This window comes from Chionomys nivalis, chromosome 14 (assembly GCF_950005125.1).
Source record: "Chionomys nivalis chromosome 14, mChiNiv1.1, whole genome shotgun sequence".
In the NCBI taxonomy this organism is placed as follows: domain Eukaryota; kingdom Metazoa; phylum Chordata; class Mammalia; order Rodentia; family Cricetidae; genus Chionomys; species Chionomys nivalis.
Genome location: NC_080099.1, coordinates 70,798,196 through 70,819,361, shown reverse-complemented (window position 1 = coordinate 70,819,361; position 21,166 = coordinate 70,798,196). Strand labels below are relative to the sequence as shown.

The 21,166-nt window shown below is 43.1% G+C and overlaps 1 protein-coding gene across 3 annotated transcripts in view; it reads right to left on the bottom strand.

Moving 5' to 3' along the window:
* Positions 1–17,463, bottom strand: part of Esco1 (establishment of sister chromatid cohesion N-acetyltransferase 1) — a 77,088-nt gene extending 59,625 nt beyond the window's left edge. For 2 of the 3 annotated variants that reach the window (XR_009058307.1, XM_057789021.1), the window contains exons 1-2: positions 17,159–17,463; positions 1,525–1,615 (exon numbers count right to left, since the gene is read on the bottom strand). The gene's annotated coding sequence lies outside the window, so the exon portion shown is untranslated. Of the gene's footprint in view, positions 1–1,524; positions 1,616–16,651; positions 16,703–17,158 lie in introns of those variants that run through there. The other variant, XM_057789022.1, reaches the window with a different exon arrangement.
* Positions 17,464–21,166: the final 3,703 nt, after the last annotated feature.

The window sequence follows — 21,166 nt, the reverse complement described above, 5'->3', positions numbered from 1 at the left end:
AGTGACATGTCACTACAGTAGAAACTACCCAGTAAACCAAAGAACATGCAGGTATAAAGAATAAGGATGAATCCCATAACCATGCTGAGCAGCAGAAGCTATACACAAACACATTGTAAGAGTCTACTTTTCATGAAATTATATAAAAATAGAGTTTTATAGTGACAGAAAGCAGATCAGTTATAGTCAAGGGTCAAATGTCAAGGAGGAAATGATGTGATCTAAGGGGTGATGGAAATGTTATCTTGAATGTGGTGCTGATTTCCATAAGGGTCTGTTAAAACACACCAAATTTAATTTTTAAGAAATCCAACTTTAAAAAGCAAAATTTTACCATATAATTTATAATCTGATAAAGGTATTCAACAAATAAACTAAAACTGATAGGCTCGCCGGGCGGTGCTGGCGCACACCTTTAATTCCAGCACTCGGAAGGCAGAGGCGCAGAGGCAGGCGGATCTCTGTGAGTTCAAGGCCAGCCTGGTCTACAAGAGCTAGTTCCAGGACAGGCTCCAAAGCTACAGAGAAACCCTGTCTCAAAAAACACTAAAAAAAAAAAAAAAAACTGATAGGCTCTAACAGCCAAAAAACAATAATTAAACCAAAAAGGCAAGGAAAAGAACAGGGTGGAACATTGTGCAGGTAAGTGAAGAAGCAGCACACAGAGCCATTTTATGTACGTAATATATGTAGGAATGCATGCAGAAGAAAACAGTTATTATTTCTGGAAAAACAAACTATGAGACCAGTGCTGAGAAAAGTTTACTTTTCATTACACAGCTACTTTAATGTTTTATTACATTTACACAAGATAGGTCAGCAGGATTTGATACCAAGTCTAAGGCCTGACCTCACTTTGATCTCCAGAACCCACATGGTAGAACTAGAGAATTGATTTCCCTGACCTCCATTCACATACTCTGACAGGCACACACACACACATTCATATATGTACTAAAAAAACAAGTAGATTAAAAAATAAATGAATAAGTGAATGAAAAAGAGTAGGAGCTGAAGAGATCGTAGTTAAGAGCACTAGCTGCCCTTCCAAAGGATCACCCCAGGTTTCCAGCACCCCCAGGGAAGCTCACAACCATCTATAACTCCAGTTGCAGAATCTGATGCCACCCTATGGGCTCCAAATGCAGTGGTGCACAGACATATGCAGAGGCAAAACACCTATCCATATAACATAAAATAAAAATTTTAAGCTGGACCGTTATATTCATGCTTTTTAATCTCAGCACCCAGATCAAAGCCAGTTTACATTTAGAAATGGATATGCTCGTCCAGAGGATCCAGGTTCGATTTCCAGCACCCACAACTATAACCTCAGTTCCAGTGGATCAAACAAGCACATGGTGTACATACATTCAGATATGCAAAACATTCATACATACAAAGTTAAAACAAAGAATTTTAAAAATAAAATTGTAAACTTAAACTTCCATAAAAATATAAAATATATCTAGTCTTTTAATCGTTTCAAAATACAAAAAATTAATGAAGTTAGAAGCCACTTACCTTAATGAAATAGAAATGCTGTTTTACCTTTTCAAGTTTCTTGATGATGCCTCTAAGGGATGTTTCTAATTACTTCTGTATATTTGGAAACCTTTAAAAAAAAAGAGAGAGAGAGAGCTCTGTAGCTAAAGCAAAACAAGTTACTGAGAATACATAATTCAAAAAAATAGAAGTCTATTGTTATTAAAAATTGCCAAGCTGGGAAGTAGTGGCACATGCCTTTTTTTTTTTTTTTTTTTTGGTTTTTCGAGACAGGGTTTCTCTGTGGTTTTGGAGCCTGTCCTGGAACTAGCTCTTGTAGACCAGGCTGGTCTTGAACTCACAGAGATCCGCCTGCCTCTGCCTCCCAAGTGCTGGGATTAAAGGCGTGCGCCACCACCGCCCGGCCTTGGCACATGCCTTTAATCCCAGCACTTGAGAGGCAGAGACAGGCGGATTATCTGTGAATTCCAGGCCACCCTGATCCACAATGCTAGTTCCAGACAGACAGAGCTACACAGTGAAACCCTGTCAATAAATAAATAAATAAACAAGCCAGAAAGACAGGCTACACAGCGAAACCCTGCCAATAAATAAATAAACAAGCAAGCAAGCCGGCCAGTCAGCCAGCCAAAACAGGCTGGAGAGATAGTTCGGCAGTTAAGTGCTTGTTGTTCTTACAGAGAAATAAGACTCAGCTCCTAACATCTACATAGTGCTTCATAACTATCTGAAATTTTAGCTACAGGAAAATCACCGTCTTCTGGCCTGAGACCACCAGGAACACATGGTCCATGTACATTCATGCAGGCAAAACATCCATGCGTAAAATAAAAATAAATCCTAAAAAAGTAGGTTAAGCAAACGTAGCCTATAAATACCAGTCTACAGATGATTCTTCAATATATGCAGAACGTTCCAGAACTAGAAGTGGTTATCATCTCAAACTGTAGTAAGTTATACTTAAGAAACAAACAAACAAACAACAAAAAGAACTGCTACCTTCTGCCTCAATCACTACGTCTATGGAAGAGGTGTATTTTCCTTTCCCAGCTGATGAATGTGTTGCTTAAATTTTATGGACAGAATACACTTCAACAACCCAAAGCCCCAGCATGTTACTGAAAACGATGCACACAGAACATGAATATATCTACCTGTCTGGGTTTGCACTCTTACACCTTTTCTATCACAGTGAGAATAGCTTCTCTAGGAATCTGCTGCCTCTGCCTAGGCCTCAGAATGAACTCAAGGACAAAACTGAGTTAATCTACAAGTGAGGCCAAGTCCAACCCATAAGAAAAAGTAAAGCCCACAAATACCTGTATATTACAGCAGCCACAGATATTCTAAACTGAGTTCTACCAAAGTTTCTTTTTCCTTTTTTTTTTTTCCTTTGAGACAGGGTTTCTCTGTAGCTTTGGTGACTGTCCTGGAACTAGCTCTTGCAGACCGGGCTGGCCTCAAACTCACAGAGATTCACCTGCCTCTGCTTCCCGAGTGCTGAGATTAAAGGCGTGCGCCACCACCGCCCAGCTCTACCAACGTTTCTTAAACAACAAAAATTGACTGGTACACATGAAAATTTAGTAAATATTGAACATCAAAGGAATAACTTGAAAACTAGGGAAAGAGCATATATGATTTCCTTTAACATGTGTGCATTAAGAAACTTAATTTTGCTAGGCTGTTATGGTGCGCACCTTTAATCCCAGCATTCAGGAGCCAGAGGCAAGCAGATCTCTGTAAGTTTAAAGCCAGCCTGGTCTACAGAATGAATTCCAGGACACTCAAGGCTACAAAGAGAAAAGCTGTCTTGAAAACACAACAACAATAACAAAAAAAATTAATTTTTAGTCTAAGCATGTTGGCACACACCTTTAATCCCAAAACTTGGAAGGCAGAGGTAATCAGATCTCCTTGAGTTCCAAGCCAGCCTGGTCTACATAATAGTTCCAGATCAATCAGGGATAGTAAGAAAAGAAAAAAAAGAAAAAAGAGAAGAGAAAAGAAAAAGAACTATTTAAAAAAAAAATCCGGCTGGGTATGATGACACACATCTTTAATCCCAGTACTGGGGAGACAGTGGCAGGCAGATCCGAATTCAAGGTCAGTCAGGACCACACAGAGGAAACCTGTCTCAAATAATAATAATAATAATAATAATAATAATAATAATAATAATAATAATAAATTATTGGGATGGGGTTTCAAGACAGTGTTTTTTTTTTCCCAGAGGGAAAGATTCCAATTTATTGACACATCATTGTCACAAATAAGCCCAGTACGGTCAGAAACACTGAGCAGATAAAAGTGTGAATGCAGAGAGACCTGTCAACAGGAGGGAGGAATCCAGCTCCTCCAAGTCCCCAGCCTGAAAAGGTATTTCTACTACACAGAGCTGGGTAATCCAATCTATAGTGCTCTGGGCTAAGGAACACAAACTCATACTAGTGGACTGTGTGCAGAGCAAGGAACAGGAAAGTCAAAATATCCTTTCCTCATAGACATTCCTAGACATAGAAATACCAAAAGTAATTTTTCCAACTTCCTGGATGTGCTATCTATTAAGGAATGAGACAGACAGATCTCCTTGAGTTTGAGGCCAGCCTGGGCTACAGAACAACTTCCAGGACAGCCAGGGATGTCTACTATTTCCCAGGGACTCAGAACTGATGTAGTAGACACTTTCTTACACCCTTAGGAACACTAAATTTCTGACTAGGAAAAACTCATTTACCTTCTTTGCTAGCTCCCAAAAGCAGAGCCAGTATACCCTGTGAACACTGGGGAGAAAGAAGCTGTAAGAGAATTTGGCAGCATTTAAAAAGCATTAATGACGGGAGGCAGTCACGGGTGTATTTATGAGAGTTCAAGGCTAGCCTCCTCTGTATATTGAGTTCCAGGTCAGCCAAGGCTACATAATGAGATACTGTCTCAAAAAACAAAACAAGCATTAATGAATATCAAGATTAATTATAAAGATAATTAATTATAATTATCTTGAGGCATTTTAGGCGTCTATTATGCCTGGGAATTAAAAATAACCTGGTTAAAGAATTCATGCAATTTGAACAAGCTGAGTGAACTATGGCATCAAGTCCAGTTCACCCCAGTTGTTTCTATTTCCAAATTAAAAAAAAAATCAGACTGATTTTTGACACCAAAAGAAACACTAAAGGTCATCTAGTTACCCTAGTGTCATACAGCACTGAACTCAAAAGGACCAGGATCAATTGCATCTTTCAGGAACCTGAGAATTCCTGGCCTCACTTTGTCCTCAGGAAATCCAAATAAGGAGACACTAGAAGGAACCTGCAGTATGCTTCCCTTGCAGCCAAGAGTCAAGGCTTGGAGTGAACTAACTCTCAAGTAGGGAGATAAGGGGTGACATCTTCCAGCTCTGTCCTACAAGCATATAGGTGTGAGTCTGTGATAAACAGAAGTGCAGGGAGGGCTCAGTGGGAAAGGCACAGTCCTCCCACATGGGAAGCCACTCATAGGCAGGCTGATGGCTGGAACACTAGACAAGATTCAAAGTTTGAGAACTGCTATGAGCCAAGGGTAGACTTGGGAAAATCTTGAAGGGATATTCACAGTTCGATAGTTTTCTGACTTAGCCAAATACTTCTATAACTGAACTGCAGAGCAGATTCCATTATTGGTAGCTCTATGCCTGAGATGACACACTAGCAAAAACAAAATAACAACTACCCTGTTGATGGAGGTGGGTCTTGTATTAATCTGTTGCTTTCATTGGTTAATTAATAAAGAAACTGCCTAGGCCCATTTGATAGGCCAACCCTTAGGTGGGTGGAGTAAACAGAAAAGAATGCTGGGAGAAAGAAGCTGAGTCAGTGAGTCGCCATGATTCTCCCACTCCAGACAGACGCAGGTTAAGATCTTTCCTGGTAAGCCAGCTCGTGGTACTACACAGAATATTAGAAATGGGTTAGATCAATATGTAAGAGCTAGCTAATAAGAGGTTGGAACTAACGGGCCAGGCAGTGTTTAAAAGAATACAGTTTCCGTGTAATTATTTCAGGTAAAGCTAGCCGGGTGGTGGGATGCAGCCCTGACGCCGCTCATATTACAACACCCTGTGATGTCCTCAAACCACTGAGATGGGTCAGGAAATACTTGGCAGTTATAAAGTTTGTTCTATTTTGTTTGTCTTTTGAGACTGTGTATTCCTGACTGGCCTGGAACTCACTTTGTAGACCAGGCTGGTCTCATACTTGGGGATCTGCCTGCCTCTGCCTCAGCTTCCTGAGTGCTGGGATTAAAGGTGTGTACCACACCCAGCTCCTAATGGTTCTAAACACTGCCAGCTGCCTTTCTTCTTTCTTTGTATTGAGGGTTTCCCAATCGTCAATTCCCTCTCTGGAGGTCTCACTCCCTATTTCAATCCCAGGAACGTTTCCCAGGCAGGCTTTCCCCTGACTGAGAGTGCTCAGTCTCCTCGCCCTATGCTGGTCCTACTTTGGCTTTTGTTTTCCTCTCTACCTCTCTTTCCAGCTACTTGAACCATTGTGACATGTAACAAGACAGACAGAAATTCTGACTGGTTCTTAGGGTAATCAGTATCTGATGGTGACCATTAGATTATTAGTGGTATGTCTGGAGCTAATAACCCTTCTAATCTGTAGTTTCTCTCGTGTTCAGTTCACTGTGAGAGATTTGTCTCATCTTTGCAGCCTGTTTTTATTCCCTGACTCTCATTTTTTCCAGTGGTGTGGAGCTGTGCACCTGTGCACACTCACAGAGGCCAGAGGGACATGTTGTGTATCCACTATTCCTCTGTCATTCCCCACTTTGTTCCTTTGAGGCAGGGTCTCTTCCTCTTTCTCTCTCTCTCTCCCTCTCTTAGTTAGAATGGCAGCTACGAAGTCCAGCAGTTATCCTGTCTTCAGCCCTTCAGTTCTGGGGACACAGTTGTGTGTAGGACTAGGTCCAGCTTTTGTTTGGGTACTGGGATCCAATTGGACACCAAAAGAACACATAATCCAATAAAAAAAAAAAAATGGAGTACAGACCTAAACAGAGAACTCTCAACAGAGGAATCTAAAATGGCTGAAAGACACTTATGGAAATGTTCAACAGCCTTAGTCATGAGAGAAATGCAAATCAAAACAACTCTGAGATTCCATCTTATACCTGTAAGAATGGCCAAGATCAAAAACACTGATGACAACTTATGCTAGAGAGGCTGTGGAGAAAAGGGAACACCCCTGCATTGCTGGTGGGAATGTAAGCTGGTACAACCCCTTTGGATGTCAGTGTGGTGATTTCTCAGAAAATTAGGAAACAACCCTCCTCAAGACCCAGTAATACAACTTTTTGGTATATATCCAAAGGATGCTCAATCATGCCACAAGGATATGTGCTCAACTATGCTCATAGCAGTATTGTTTGTCATAGCCAGAACCTGGGAACAACCTAATTGCCCCTCGATCAAAGAATGGATTAAAAAAAAAAGTGGTACATTTACACAATGGAGTACTACACAGCAGAAAAAAATAACAGCTTGAATTTTACAGGAAAATGGGTGGAGCTAGAAAACATTATTTTGAGTGAAGTAACCCAGAAACCCAGACATAGAAAGACAATTATCACATGTACTCACTCATAGGTGGTTTTTAAACATAAAGCAAAGAAAGCCAGCCTACAAACCACAATCCCAGAGAACTTAGACAACAATGTGGACACTAAGAGAGACTTACATAGATCTAATCTACATGGGAAGTAGAAAGTAGAAAAAGACAAGATCTCCTGAGTAAATTGGGATCAAGGGGACCTTGGGGGAGGGATGAAGGGGGGAGGGAAAGAGGCAGGGAGGGGAGCAGAGAAAAATGTAGAGATCAATAAATAACAATTTAAAAAAAAAAGTGTATCACCTCTGCCCAGCTGCTCTGGAATGTAGACCAGGCTGGCCTTGAACTCAAAGAGATACACCTGGAGTGCTGGTAGTGTGCCTCCACACCCTACAAAAAAATTTTATTACGTTTATTTGTATATGTGCACAGACATTTACACATGCTGCCACAGTGCACATGTGGTGATTAAAGGTTAGCTTATGGGAGTAGTTCTTTCCTTCCATCATGTTGTTTCCTAGGCTCAAACAGGCTAGAGGCATGCCAGGCAAGAACCACCTCAGAAGTTCTATTTTGTTTTCCGAGCCTGGATCTAGGTAACATTGACTAAACTTTGTTGTGTAAACTCAGCTGGCCTTGAACTCAACACTCAAGGCTATGAGGAGGTTGAAAGTACTTGCTCTACCAGAGTGTTCAGCTGGAACCTCCAGCTGCTCCGGCTTGATCCAGAACACCCCATCTCTCTCCAAACCCCACCCTCTCAGAAAATCTCCAACAAAGAAATGGCTACAAAAAGCCCAGTTCTGCATTCTTGGCAGCTGCTTTGGCTCCTCCCATGAAAGCCCCACCTAAAGCATACCATACTTGGGTACAGATCCAGCTTAAGGAGAACACATCATCTTGCCTACAGGATATTTAAGCTCCCTTTTTAGTTGTTACTTTTCCTGCTTCTTCTCCTGCCTCAATCTCTGGGGGCTGAAGAACTCACCTGGGAGTTGCTTTGTTTAACATAAACCCGTCCTTTTACTTTTTTCAATTCAGCTTGATCTGGCTTACTGCTATCAAGGTACAAAACCTATTACAGAAGACTTGGGTTGGAATCTCAGCATGACAACCACTGCTGCTAAGTTCCGGCATCTTGACACTGCCAATGACAGTTCTCCAGCACCCTCTTACTTTCATTTTTAATAATTCTCACTAAGTGTTGTTATGATGTGCTAGTCTGTCACCGGGGTACCCTGTCCCTTTAAGAAACAAGCCCTTCCCACTCCCAACCCTCCCCTTATGCCAGGCAGCTTGTGCTCTTTTTGTCCCTCTTCTGAAGGGGTGGCTACTGCCTTTCTCCACCCATACACACACACACACCCCCACCCCCACACACACCCCCACCCCAGTTTCTTCTACCCCCTCTCCCCTTCTCACTGGCTACCTTTCTTCCCTTCTGTAATGACTGTTCTGTCTCTTTAAGAGACAAGCCACGCTGACTCCCTCCCCCATCCGCTGAGGTAGGCTGATCTTCAGCTTCTAGCCTGAGCTCTCTCTCTTTTCCGGCAGCTTCTGCCTCTCTCCCCATTTCTTGCCTCCCCCCTTTTTCTCTCTCTCCTCTCCCCTCCTCTCCCTTTTTCCTTCCCCTCCATAACCCCCTGAATAATACATATTCAACCTCACTCTGCATGTCGTGTCTATCCATGTCTCTGTCTCTTGCCTAACCTCCACACGTCTCCCTTCCTGGGACCAGCCACTGCTGGGGGGGGGGGGGCTCTGTCCGCCGCCACATGGCCCACTACCACCACTTGGGGACCTACAGCATTTCTGCTGCCTACTGCTGCTGGGGATCCTGCAGCATTTTTAATTTTTCCATTACACCTTCCCTTTCACTTTCATAACCCACTAAATAAACTCTATACCCAAACTCTCTCTCTGCATGGTGTATCTGTCTGTCTCTCACCTGTCATGGTCTCCCACCCAGCAGGACCTCTGGGGACCTGTGGCTACCCCACTGAGACCTGGGGTGACCTATTGCAGCCCCTTGTGAGACTGCTGCCCTCATGGGACTGGTCCCCCACCACCATTCTTAAAGTAGAAAAACAAGTGTTATGGGAGTTTTCCTTATGCCTTTTCCTTTGGGAAATTTTGTGTGGTTTCAGTAGAGGATGAGGGTACATAAATGACAGCCTTTTTAAACAAAATAATCAACTCTTTGGAAAAAGTCCAAGCCACAGTGGTACACATGATAAAACTGCTAGAAAATTTAGATAGGTAACATATGCTTGACAAATAAGGTATATTTGATAAATAAGATATACTTGATAATCAAGATTTATAAATTCATTAGGTCTACTCAGGTTCACAGCAATACTTGTCTAGCTTCATCTTTGCTCACTTTAAGCTTTAGCTATTTAGATAAACTAAGCCATATAAAAAATTGCAATATTCTATAATGGAGTGCCTGGTCCCCTGAAGAGAGTCCTTCTTGCAAGGTCAGGCATTTAAACAATCGCCCCATTTCCTCACGGGCTTGAAGTAAAGTGCTGCTTGCCTTATCTCTGGCAAGAGGAACTTATGACCCCTCATTAACATGACTGTAATGACTATTAACTTGTCAGGGTAGAGGCTAGCTTCCTCAATGGCTGCTTACAAGCCCCAGCCCAGCTCACAAGCCCCCTTTCTGATCCTTTGTGTAATTATAGAGTATAAAAGGTGTAGCCTTTTTTTCAATAAAGCAGCAGCCACCCCCGACTTAACTGAGGCTTCCTTCTTCCATTTGCCTACTTCACATCTCTCCTCTTTGGGGCCTGAAATCCACAGCAGCTGGACTCCAGCACACAACCACCTTTAACTCTAGTTCCAGGGAATCTGATACCTTCTCTTTTAGCCTCAGAAGGCACCAGGGACACATTTGGTGCAAAGACATACATGGGAGCAAAACACACATACAGTTAAAATAAAATTTAAATAACTTTATAAACTAAATATTCCAGGCTAGTTTCAAATTTGTCAAATCCCCCTGCCTTAGTGTCTCAATGCTGGATGACAAATGTATAGATGGGATTTGTATTCTTCATCTTCCTCCCTCATCTTTTTCAGTGTTACAGTTATAGGTGTGTGCCACCACACACCGTTTCCTCGGGGCAGGGGGCGGGGGGAGTTGAGCAAGAAACTACAGAACTTGATTGAAAATGAAACAGGGAAGAGACCACAGCTGAAGGTAGGTCTACCAATTAGGAAACTTGCCTCCAAGGTGCACACACATACATGCAGGCAAAAACACCCACAAAAATTTTAAAACAGAAACAAACTAATCTGGTTCTTCAACCCATTCCTTTTCTTCGAGTCTCTTTAGTTCTAGGTTAACAGGTGTCCCCCGAAGACACACCTGTGTCCAATCCCCAGAACTGTGACTTAAAAAAAAACTTTATAGCCCACAATCACCCACTTTTAAAAAACCAAAGGTCTTAAGCAGCTCATAAAGTTAATCATAGTGCACACCTGCCTATCCTAGAATGGGTTCCAGAGGCCAGTGATGTGGCTCAAGCAGGCAAAGATGCTGCTGCCAAGCCTGATCACCCTATTTCTATCCCCAGAACCCAAATGGTGGAAGAGCACTGACTCCCATACCCTGTCCTCTTCCACATATATCACACACACACAAATAAAACAAATTTAAGAGTGGATTTCTGACACCAGAGCAGCCATTAGATAGTCAATGATAATTCAGGGTTTATCAACTTCATCACTATTAAATGAGCTGATAAAGGTCGTGTAATGAAGAGCTGCCTGTGTGATCAGAGGATGTTTAGAAGCAGTATTCATGGCCTATACCCTCTAGAAGTCAATAGCATCCCTTTCCCCAACATTGACAAAATACCTCCAGATACTGCCAAGTGTTCCAAAAGGCAAATTCACCTAGTTGAGACAGAGAAGATTAGCAGTTACAGAACACTTACCAAGGAATTGAAGTAAGGTAAACCAATTTCCAGAGATATGCTGTGGTACTCCACAATTATGTGAGTTCTGAACTATACTTAGTTTACAGGGCCTGGTGTGTTTCCTGATAAATCCTAATGTTAAATAGTTTCTGTTCTTCTCTCTCACAAGCTCTCACTCTGCAGTCACCCCTTCGTTTCTCTGTGTAACGTTCCAATTAACTCCCATAATTTAAGGTAATTTAAGTTTCTCTCATGTTAAAAAAAAAATGCCTAGCAAGGGCTGGCTAGATGGCTCAGCAAGTAGAGATATCTGTCACAAGTCTGGGTACCTGAAACCCACATAAAAGTGGGAGAAACTGACTCCATACCTACATACACATCATGCACACACCTCCAATAGCAAAAAAAAAAAAAAACGTGGCCACATGCATGTTAGGCAAACACTACCACTAAGCTGCACTGACAGAACTCTGATATCACAATGTCAGTTTAAACAATTATCAGCCAATTCATGATACCATGCCCTTTTTCCACCCATTCATGAGTGATGTGGGATTCAACTCTGTGAATAGTATCCTGTGAACACTATTGGTTAATAAAGAAACTGTCTTGAGCCTGCACAGGGCAGAATAGAGGTAGGTGGGGAAAACTAAACTGAATACTGGGAGAAAGAAGGCGGAGTCAGGGATACACCATGTAGCTGCCCCTGGGAACAGACAAACTGGAACCTTACTGGTAAGCCACAACCTCGTGGCGATACAGAGATTAATAGAAATGGGTTGAATTAAGATGTAAGACCTAGCCATTAAGAAGCTAAAGCTAATAGGCTAAGCAGTCATTTAATTAATACAGTTTCTGTGTGGTTATTTTGGGGCTGAGCAGTCGGGAACAAACAAGCGGCCTCCTACAATACATGAGGACCAAGAATTTAGTACCTCATAAAAAATAAGTTAACTACAAGAACAAAAGAAGCATTTATATAAGCAAAAATATTCAAAACAGTTCTAAAATACTCAAGAAAAGCAGTAAGAAAAAGTCAGTCAGACTTTTGAGATGGGGTTGCTATGTAACCCAGACTGGACTCCACCTCCCAAGTGTGAAGATTACAAATGTGTATCACACCTGGTTTCCAAGATAGAATTCTGACAGCCTTTAAAAACAGCAGGTACATAAACTGCTAATTTTTTTTGTTTTTTTGCTTTTTGTTTGTTTTTTGTTGTTATTGTTGTTTGAGACAGGATTTCTATATAGGTTGGAGCTTGTCCTGTAACTCACTCTTGTAGACCAGACTGACCTCAAACTCAGAGATCCACCTGTCTCTGCCTCCCGAGTGTTGGAAATAAAGGCACGCACCACCACTGCCCAGCTAAATACACTTATTTTTTTTTTTTTTTTTTTTTTGGTTTTTCAAGACAGGGCTTCTCTGTGGTTTTGGAGCCTGTCCTGGAACTAGCTCTTGTAGACCAGGCTGGTCTCGAACTCACAGAGATCCGCCAGTCTCTGCCTCCCGAGTGCTGGGATTAAAGGCGTGCGCCACCACCGCCCTGGACAGTAATGGTGCACACCTTTAAACCCTGGGAGGCAGGGGCAGGTGGACCTCTGTGAGGTCAAGTCTAGCACTTTCTACAAAGTGAGTTCTAGGTGAGCCAGAGCTGTTATACAAACAAACCCTACCTCTAAAAACAAAACAACAAAAAGATGACTATAAATCAACATGTTATATACACTGCACAGAGAAAATACACAGAGATGCAACTCAGTAGAAAATCATTTGCCTGGCATGTATCAGGCCTTAGGTTCCATCCCAAGTACAAAATAAAGACAAAAAATTGCAGGGCTCTCTATAGTTCCAGCTACTCAAGGAAGCTGAGACAAAAGGATTCCTTTGAGCCTAAGAGTTCAAGGACAGGCCAGCCCTGCAACAACATAGTGATACCACCTCACTCAAAAAAATAAATAAATAAAAATAAAAAATAAAGATAAAACGAGACCAATGATTTTACAATTAAGTACAGGCAGGGTAGTACTCACTTATTGATTGGTTAGACAATCACAATTATCTAAAAATAATTTTTTTCTTTTTTTTTGGTTTTTTGAGACAGGGTTTCTCTGTGGCTTTGGAGCCTGTCCTGGAACTAGCTCTTGTAGACCAGGCTGGCCTGGAACTCACAGAGATCCGCCTGCCTCTGCCTCCCGAGTGCTGGCTCCTGAGTGCTGGGATTAAAGGCTGCACCAACACTGCCCGGCTTCTAAAAATTATTAAATTTCCCTCTCAACATAGTACTATGAAGTTGGATTTTTCTTCATGTACTTTGACCAGAAAATAGCAACTGATAGTGCTCATAAAACAATCCAGTTGTATTCTATTAAGCTAAACACTAAATTACAAAATGTAATACCATTCTTTGGCAAGCTAATTTGGCATATTGTTATGTATCATTAAAGATGCTACTCATATTATCTATTTTTAGATTTACTTATTGGATATGTGTGAGTGTGTTGCCTGTATGTATTTTGTCCACCATATGTATGTGACCTATGAAGGTCAAAAGAGGGTATCAGATCCCCTGCAACTAGAATTAGGGATGACTGTAAGCTACCATGTGGACAGTAAGAACTGAACCTAGGTCCTCTAAAAGAGTAAGCAAGTGTTCTTAACCACTGACTCATCTCTCCAGCAGTTTATATTAACTTTTAATTTAGGCTTGATACATTTGAAGATGATTACTTATAACACAATAACTATAACATATATAACAATATCAACAAAAGCTTCTTAATCCTACATAAGAGCTGGGCAGTGGCAACTACCTTTTTAATCCCAGTACTCAGGAGCCAGAGACAGGCGAATCTCTAGACACTTGAGGCCAGCCTGATTGATTCAGGAGCAATTTCAGGACAGCCAGAGCTATACAGAAAAACCCCGTATCAGAAAAACAAAACAAAACAAAAGAAGACAAACAAAAAGCTATTTAGAATCTGTGGTAATTTGAAAGTAACTGCCCATAAACACAAAGGGAGTGGCACTATTAGGTGTAGCTTTGTTGGAGGAAGTGTGTCACTATGCAAGTGGGATTTGAGGTCTCATATATGCTCAACCATGTTCAGTGTCTCAGACCACTTCCTGATGATTGTGAGTCAAGACTCTTGGCTCCTTCTCCAACACCATTGGCTACCGGAACAGCATGGGCCATGTCCGGCCTGATGATAATTAACTAAACTTCTGGTGTCTCTTCACAGCAGTAGAAACCCTAGGACAGAATCCTACATGATCTTTAGGAGGACAAAGGAATTCTGAAATTTGAGAACAAGAACATTAGCCACAAGTGGTGGTGCACACCTGTAATCACAGCAGTTGGGCTGGGTTACACAGCAAGAACCTATGAAGAGGAAGAGAAAAAAAGGAAAAGAGGTGCTTCACATCTGTAATCTCAGAGGGCTCTGTGGTGAGAAGCTCTCACTTTCCAAAAGACAGTAGGGAGGAAGGAGAGCACAGTGGGTGTTTACCATCCAGAAGTGGAAGTAGGCATACTTCAAGGCCAGCCTGAGCTGCAGGGAGCTAAGGGAGGAGCCACTATATTAAGATGACAATGTCTTTTTATTTACTCTACAGGATAAGAATGAATCAAAAATTTGTATCATCCTATTCCCAAACAGAAAAGACCCACAGTCCTATAAATTGCCCTTGCTCCAGTGAATAAATTCCCACCCCATTCTCAGTCAAAGAACTATAATGAAACTCATGGAGGCCACACACACACAGAGACATAAAAGTAGTAGGGATTCTGAGAAAAATGCCAATGGGAGAGAGGGATAATGAGAGGTGAAAATGATTGAGATTTATCATAAAAATCAAACTGCCATCTGGCTGGTGGGTCTCCATAGAAGGAGTAAAGGTATAAAAGGTTGCTGGGCAAAATAAAGGTTGCTGTTCTTCCACCAGGAAAAAAAAAAAAAAATCAAACTGCCAAAGAGTAAAAAAGCAAAACTGACAGAGAATAATGTTTCATTACCAACTAGCTTCAAAAGGGTTAACAGAATTCTAATAATCATCTTAGTTCATTACCAACAGTTGAGGTTATTCAGTAAACTCTAGGAAGGACAAACGTCATAAAAGTCATAGAAAAAAATCAACTATTATAAAAATACATCATTTTTAATTATACAGCGCTAGTCACTTTCATTTATAGGACAAATAACAATCAACTCTGTGTGTTGAAGTCAACAAAGACCATCCCGCAAAGGGAATTAATGATATTCATCATAGTATCCTCTCTGTGAAGTATAATTTCTCAATTTAAATGTAGGCACAAAAACCTGGCAAGGAACAGATTAAATAAGATTAAGATAAATAGAACTTGAAGAAGGTAGGGCAACACTGAGGAGGCTCAGCTTCCCCGGAGTTCTGGTGAGAGAGACATGTTCTCCCCAGTATAGCCACTCTTAGCTTTCAGGACCCATGAAGAACCCTAATTAAACTCATTGGCATTCCCACCCCAAAAGTAAAAGGGACTAGCAGAGAAGAGAAAGGTGATCAGAGGGAATTGCAGAGAAGAGAAAGGGTAATGAGGGAGTAACTATATATAATTGAAAAATATTAATACATGTGCGAAAATGTAATAGTGAAATAACTATAACATACTAATCAGCAACTTTTAGAAATTTTGTTCATTAAGAATTTATATTGCTAGGTATGGCGGCACACGCCTTTAATCCCAGCACTCTGGAGGCAGAGGCAGACGTATCTCTGTGAGTTTGAGGGCAGCCTGGTCTAGAGAGTGATGAGCTCCAGGACTGCCAAAGCTGTTACTCAGAGAAACGCCGCCGTATGGAAAAACCACACATGCACGCACACGCAGGCACGCAGAGCGTGCCTACTACTACTAACTTCCTCGTTTCCTCAGATGATAAATTAGGAGTTTCCAAATTAAGCAGTTTCATTTAGTTTTGTTTTGTTCATGATAGTCTCGGTGGGAATTTATAAAGTTTTTTCAAGTTAAAAAAAAATTCATTAGAGTTAGTACCCTATGTAAAATGCAATCACAAAAGTGAAATACAGCTTCAGTTCACTGAAACCTTGACCAGCACAGCTGAAATTGTGTTTCACCAACTTTCTTATTTCTGGTCCTAGAGCCCTTGCTCATGTTACGCTATACACTAGCCGACACCTGAGCCTTTGAGTCAGCTGTCTCCTCCCGCCTTTGACCCTAGCACTAGGGAGGCAGGTGGAGCTGAGTTCCAGGCCAGCCTGAACTACGTGGTGCGTCTTTGAAAACGGGAAAGAAAAATAAAAACAGTTGATTTGTAATACCATTTAGGGACTGCATGGGTGCCACTGCTTCTTGCTACAAGAAATCCATTTCTGCTAAGACTACAGTACTTCTTGTATCTTCCTGTACTTCCCACTCCCTCGCCTACCGCCACCCACTTGCACAACGCACCATTTGGAGGTGAGGTGTGGGGATCCGATCTTTGGACCTCAGGTGACACAGACAGGTTACTCTGCCGGTGCAAAATAAACCCCCGTTATAATCTGACGAGCGCGGTCAAAATCTAATATCCAATTCACTTCCGCTCACACCTCTCCACCGTACAAAACTTCCTGGGGCCCTCAAAGGACCCTACCTGTGCTTCGGCCTCCATCTCCAGGTTGCATTATTTCCTGAGATGGGGAACCGGGCCATCGCTCCCCTCCCGAGATGAAGACGCGGGAGTCGGGATCTCCCACATCCTGCCCGCAGGCTGCTGGGCCTCAGGGTTCAGGCCGGGTCAGCGGGAGGCGCCGCTGCCGCTGGAGAGCGACGGCGGAAAGACGGACGGACGGAAGGAGGGCGGGAGGCCGGGGGCGGGGACCAGGCCCCGCTACCTGCGGACTCCGAGCGCAGGCTGCGGGCAGTCGCCATGGCTGCAGCCACCTCCGGCCGTCCGAGGACCCCGGCTCCTCTGCGACTCTGACAGCCGGCAAGCAGCGGCAGGTGACGCGCGACCGCCCACCTCAGGCGCCCGCGGCCGCGAGCCTTCCCGCTGGTTCCGGGGGTGCGAGCAGCCGGGACGCACGAGGAAGAGGCGTGCGGCGGGCGACAGCGAGGACAGCCGCCCGCCGTGGCGAGGGCCGTGGGGATGCTCACCTACCTCCCTGCTGCGCGGCCGGCGTCCGCCCGGAGCCCGGGGCGCTCACATCCGGGTACCCGGAGCCGTTCAGCTGCTTCTGCCGCGACCGTCGCCGCCCGCGGCAAACACCAAACTTCCGGCGGCGGCGGCGGCGGCGACGCCTCTCCGGTCAGATGGGAGTTACCTGGGGCCGTCGTGGGTGCGCTTGCGCAGCGCTTCTCTTCAGCCCTAACCCGCTCAGCTGACGTGCCCAGAAGACGAAGATGGCCGCTACGCTCCCTGCGTGTCACGCAGTTTTCACCCGGGCCGAGACAGCCGGGCGTCGGGGAAAGGCGAGCCGGAGTCCACACTCGGCGCAGGCGCGCTGGGAGGCCTAGCGTGCGCGACTCCGCGGGTGGGCGCCCTTCGGGGCGGTGGCGGCGCCCCCTGTTGGTGACGACTGGTCCTCGTGCTCGTCTCCGGCCCGGGAGATGGGACGGAGGGTAGAAGTTCGATCCCCCGAAGCCTCATTGTGTTAGAACAGAGCTATCTTCTGACTGCCACATGCCAGCCGTGGCATATGTACAAGCAGCAAGCCCTGTAAGGTCTGAGCACCTCCGCAGCCTGCAAACGCGACTTCCTGAAAGTGTGATACATTTCTCACTGCTATACTCAGGAAAAGAGGAGCTGAGTATGGAGTGAACCCCTTCCTTAGACTGGGGGGGACGAAGTCAACCCACGGGCCAGCCCTGCTGAGGATGCCTCTCTATTGCCTGCTACCTGCTGAGGGGGTCATGGCAGGCAGAACACTTTATCCTAAAATCATACTGTGTTGTTTACACTTTCTCTAAACAATGTCCAATCTGTGGATCACATATTCTAGTCATGATATACACACACATAAATGAGAACTATAATAAATTTGTAAAACCCCTTTAAACTCACCCAAGGCCCCAAAAGGTGAGGGGTTTGCTCAGAATTTCCATCATTTTCTGTGGGAGCTAATCCTTTGATCTTTCTTTAATAGTGGCCATTAAACCCTGCACTGGTGGCACACGCCTTTAATCCCATTTAATACAAGCACTTGGGAAGCAGAGGCAAGTGAATCTCTTCCAGTTCGAGCAAGGCTAGCCTAGTCTACAAAGAGTGAGTTCCAGGACAGCGGGGGAGCATTAACATAAAGAAAAGGATTAAATGACCATTCTTATCTGAAAACTACACCAGATCACAGGATTCATCCTTTCTTTGATGGAGGTCTTTACCAATGTTCTTATGCCTGAGAAGCTAAGAGCCTGAACAAAACTGTAGTTTCCAGCCGGGTGGTGGTGGCGCACACCTTTAATCCCAGCACTCGGGAGGCAGAGGCAGGCGGATCTCTGTGAGTTCGAGACCAGCCTGGTCTACAAGAGCTAGTTCCAGGACAGGCTCCAAAACCACAGAGAAACCCTGTCTCGAAAAACCAAAGAAAAACAACAACAAAAAAAAAAAAAAAAAAAAAAAACTGTAGTTTCCACTAAGTTTACTGAAGTTCAGACAGGCTAAGGCTTTTAGAAATGTCCAAAGAAAGGGCCAAAAGTAGTTGTTTTGGGTTTATGAGACAGAATTTCAGTAACACAGGCCTCTCATTTTCTTAGTAGTTTAGAATGACCTTGAACTCCCAATTCTCCTGTCTCCACCTCCTAAATCCTGAGCTTCCGCGCCCAGACTCCTGATTTATGCTTTAATGGCATGTAGGAAATGGCTCTATAAAGTTTTCTTCACTATAAAATTATAGAACCATGAGGTGATGTGAGACACGATTGCTTCTGACAGCACCAAACATTCCCCCAAAATGATGAGCACCAAACACACTCCACTTGGAGTTTGTTTTCTTCTTGGCACAACTGGCCTTTGGGCAAGGAACTGCCCATGCCTCGACCACTGACAAAGTACATGGTGTCCGGACTGGATAAGCAGGACAGAAGAAAAAGACTGCCAAATCTTGCCAAGACAGTGTAAGACGGTTCCAAAAATTTTCCTGCCTCTAAAAATGGTCTGTCAGTTAGGCTAGGCATTAGCCAAAGTTGGTAGCTTCAACATTGCAAGTGAGACTTTGATTACTCTGGTAGCCAGTTGTCTGTCATATACTACACGCTTTGGAAGCTGCTTGATTGCACTTACTGCCTACTTAAGTAATAATATCTCCCTTCTCAGGCCTTTGATGAGGTTAAAGATAGATAGTCATAGTTACCTTCCTCTTATGATTTAGCCAAGCCATTTCTGATACAAGACTTAGACTCTTTAAAATAAAATGTTTATTAAAACATTTAGCATATGTTCCTTGCTTAATATTGTTCATGCTGGTTGTAATCCTAATTTTATACTTGATATCTGTTCCTAGTATATAGAGTTTTGCATTGGATTTGAAACTCTCTTATTTAGACAAAAGGGGTTTGTGATGGGGAATGTCTGTCAGCTGATGATCTTTAAGAGGTGGGACCAGGTTAGGGCATGACCTTTTGGGTACCCTGAGAAAAATGCTAGGCCGCCCAAGGTTCTCTCTCCCTGTGGTTCCTGTGCTACACAACTGAGGTTGGACTTCTTATTCCTGTTTCACGAGTTTGCCCCTTATAATAAAAAAATATAATTTGTTTATCTTGGAGTTAGCCTGGATTTCTTCAACCTGTGTCATTCTACAGTGAGGTTTCCTTTCAGTCTATCTTATTGAGTTCACACCAGCGCATACACACACACACACACACACACACACACACATACACACGAACATTCTTTTTTTTTAAAGATTTTTATTTATTATATATATAGGTTTCTTCCTTCATGTATCCTGCAGTACAGAAGAGGACACCAGATCTAATTACAGATGGTTGTAAGCCATCATGTGTTTGCTGGGAATTGAACTCAGGACCTCTGGAAGAGCAGCCAGTGCTCTATTCCTCTGAGCCATCTCTCCAGCCACCCACACGAACATTCTTACAAAACAGACCTTCTTAGTAATGTGTTCTGCTCCATTAGCTTTAGATAAGAGCATAAAAACGCATGTCAGACCATATGAAATCATATGTACTTACCTTTGGTAAAGAAGTAATTTTGATGAACCAGCCTGCCTCTATCTTAGACTTCAAAGCCGTCTTGTAGTAAAAGACAAGCTAGGTTCATTCGCGTTTATGATCAAAGCTTGTTTCCCAAGGATTGTGCTTTGTCCCAGCTGTAATTGTAACTACACATAGGTCTATGCTGCCTGTTCTAGGAATGGCAACCACGTCTTTGTTTCAAAAAGTTATTTATAACCATCTTGCAGCCCTACCTTTGTTTAAAACAGCTATGACTACCTAATGTTATGACCACTATGGTGGTCTGAAAGAAAATGTCACCCACAAAGAGTGACACTCCTAAGTGTGCCCTGTTGGAGTAGGTGTGTCCTTGTCAGAAGAAGTGGACGTGTGTAGGAGTGGGCATTGAGGCTTCCTGTGCTCAAGCTATGCCCAGTGTCACAGATGCTTCTGCTGCCTGTGGATCAAGATGTAGAACTCTCAGCTTCTCCAGCATGGTGTCTGCCTGCGTGCCACATGCCATAGTGATATGGGCTGCATCTCTGAAACTGTAAACTGCCACCTCAATGAAATGTTTTCCTTTGTAAGAGTTGCTGTGGTGACAAGACACCATTGTCTCTCCACAGCAATAGAAACCCTAACTAGCACAACCACCTTATGACCACCTTGCAATTGTGCCTTTGTTTCAGGAGGTTTTTATGACTATCTTGTTATATTTATGTTCTACTCTGTAACCTTGCCTACTTTGCCTGTCAAATCCCAGATCAGGAAACCCCCTACCCCTGAGCTATAAAACCTCTGTCTTCCTCATATCTAGTGCTGATCTCTTGAACCCTACTTTAGGGGGAGACAGTTCATATACATAAATTTTAAAATGTTGCTTTAATTAATTTTTCCATGATGATTTGGGTTTGTGGTCTTTCTCCTTGAATCTTGTTATACATACAGATATAGATATAGAAAACATAGATAGATAGATAGATAGATAGATAGATAGATA